Here is a 2,543-nt window from a genome sequence, read left to right as displayed (position 1 = left end):
AAACTGGGTCCTCGGGACCAATAAGGAAAACCCTACCCTAGACTGTAGCCCAAGACTCTTGTTAAAAAAAGGGACTTATTACAGAGGCCCAACTTGGACAACAGAGACTGAGCAGAACCCTTAGATCCATAATATCCCATACTTCAGCTTAGGGACTGAATGAAAACAGGGAGCATCTGTTACAGAAGACTGAACACAACAACAATGATGGAACAGAACCTCTAGAGCCATAAATACTCTAACCTAGACCCTGACCTAGGACCTGCACAAATACCAAGACCGCTAGCTACAGTGGCCTCATTTTCTCACCCACAACTGAGAGGAAAGTTTCCTGGCACCACATAAAAAGCCCTTGGGATGAGGTAATGAGTATCTATGGAGCCAGAGGTTGATTCCATGATGGTATATTTCAAGGATGGAGAAGCCCTGAATCTCTTAGGCCACAGGAATTCCCATTCTCCCCTAATGCTCACTGTGCCTATGCAAAAAAAATCAAACAAACAAAAAAAAAAACAAAAAAAACAACAAAAAAAAAACTGGAGGGAATGACAAACCCTGCCACACCAGCACCCCTTCTTTTTCTTGTTTTGTTTGATTTGTAGTTTTTGACTTTATTTTCCTTCTCTTTTTCCTTCCACTTTTCTCTTCCCTTTTCACTCCTGTGTTTATTATTTGGTGATTTTTTTCCTTTTCTTATTAACTGGGTGCATTTTTTTCTTTTTTCTTTCTTTTTTTGGTAGTTGCTACCAATTTTTTTCTTCCTTTTTTGCCTATCCTTTTTATCTCAAACAACAACAGAATAGATAATCTACAAGCTGTAAAGTGGAGACCTGTTACACTAGTACTCTGGGGGGGGGTGGGAAGGAAGGAGATATGGGATGCATGCTGGGAACGGGGGTGGAGGGAGGACAACACTGGTGGTGGGAATGCTCCTCATTCATTTTCACTATGTACCATAAATAATTCTGTGAAGAAAAAATAAAAAATAAAAAGAATAAGATAGCTAGTGAGCAGAATAAAAATAATAAAACAGAACAGAACCATAAAAAAAGACATGGAAAATTCTGGAAATGAGAGATGAATTGCCATCTGGGAAAGGAGTTAAAAGCCCAAGTTTTTATGTGGTACATAAAATAATGATCAAAAATGTAGGGGGCAGAACAATAGTATAGCAGGTAGGTCACCTGCTTTGCATACAACCTGAGTTCAATCCCCTGCAATCTGTATGCTTCCCCTAATCGTGCCAGGAATGATCCTTGAGCACAGAGTATGAATAAGCACTGAGCACAGCCAGGTGTGGCATCAAAAAAAAAAACAAATAAAAAAATCAGATGACTTAAATACATATTAAAAATATCAGGTGCTCACTTCGGCAGCACATATACTAAAATTGGAATGATACAGAGATTAGCACGGCCCCTGCGCAAGGATGACACGCAAATTCGTGAAGTGTTTTATATTTTAAAAAAATCAGATGCAACCAAAATTGTTTAAAGAGATTTGTTAGCATTTACATTATAATTACTACATGCTAATTTGTGCTGACATTTGCATGTGGAATTATTCATATGAAGCCATACCCTTAAATAGAAAAATTCCTATCACAAACAAAAGAGACCTGGAAGCCAACTGCGAGCAGATCTGGGCTTTGAACTACATTCTCCATTAAAAGAACATTTTGTTATTATCAGATTTTATGTTTTGCTAGAGGGAGAAGCAAAGCAGATATTAAATATATTTATATTTCTCAGAAAGTTGAGCCTTGAGTTCATGGTGAACACTGGAAAGGGGAACTTTGTTGGGGCTACAGGAACCCAAAAGAATAGAGAGGCTGGGCAGCAATGTGGCTGAAGCTCAGGACTTTCTGTTTGTCAGGCAGGCACTAATGGCCAATGAGTTCTTCCCTGGGCCTGTGGAGGTCTACTAATTGTTGTCACCTACTAGTATTTCTGACACATATTCACAAGCAGTCTCATTGCTCTGGAAAAGTGAATTATTTATATCAGTCATTGTAGTTGCTGTAGGATTTCCAAGACAGAAAAGTATGTATCTGGCATTCAAGACAAGATCAATAAATAAATGTACAGCTTTGAGAGCAAAGCCTATAGAAACCCCACTGGAGAAAATGGTTTACTTGGAAGAAAAAAAAGCTTGTAAATGAGTTTCTAAGGCTTTGGGGTTTCCATCCTCATCGAGAAAATACAAATTAATGAATATGTTATCCAGGGGGACAGAATCAGTATAGATAGTACCAGAATGGAGAAGGATGGGCTTCATAGTGATTGGATACATTTTTCCCTATCACCAAGGCAGAGCCATGCCATTGCTATGGTGAGGGAGATGATGTCATTATCTATCAGACATCCTAGTTAGGAAGGGTCAAGACCTGGACTAGATGGACATGTGTGGATAGTTAATCTAAGCTTCCAGCAAGCCTCTTGTCCTAAGCCTGAATTGCCATTTCACTTTGGAAAATATCTACCTTACCTCACGCTCAAGCAACTGGAAATTATCAGGCAAGGAACTTCATTGAATGCAAGTGA

The 2,543-nt window shown here is 39.0% G+C and overlaps 1 non-coding gene across 1 annotated transcript; it reads left to right on the top strand.

Moving 5' to 3' along the window:
• Window positions 1-1,360: 1,360 nt before the first annotated feature.
• On the top strand, window positions 1,361-1,464 carry LOC126000269 (U6 spliceosomal RNA). Its single transcript, XR_007492623.1, has one exon. It is a non-coding gene; the product is annotated as a U6 spliceosomal RNA (small nuclear RNA).
• Window positions 1,465-2,543: the final 1,079 nt, after the last annotated feature.

This window comes from Suncus etruscus, chromosome X (assembly GCF_024139225.1).
Source record: "Suncus etruscus isolate mSunEtr1 chromosome X, mSunEtr1.pri.cur, whole genome shotgun sequence".
Classification (NCBI taxonomy): domain Eukaryota; kingdom Metazoa; phylum Chordata; class Mammalia; order Eulipotyphla; family Soricidae; genus Suncus; species Suncus etruscus.
The sequence above is the reverse complement of the archived record's forward strand: the minus strand, read 5'-3'. Positions and strand labels throughout refer to the sequence as shown.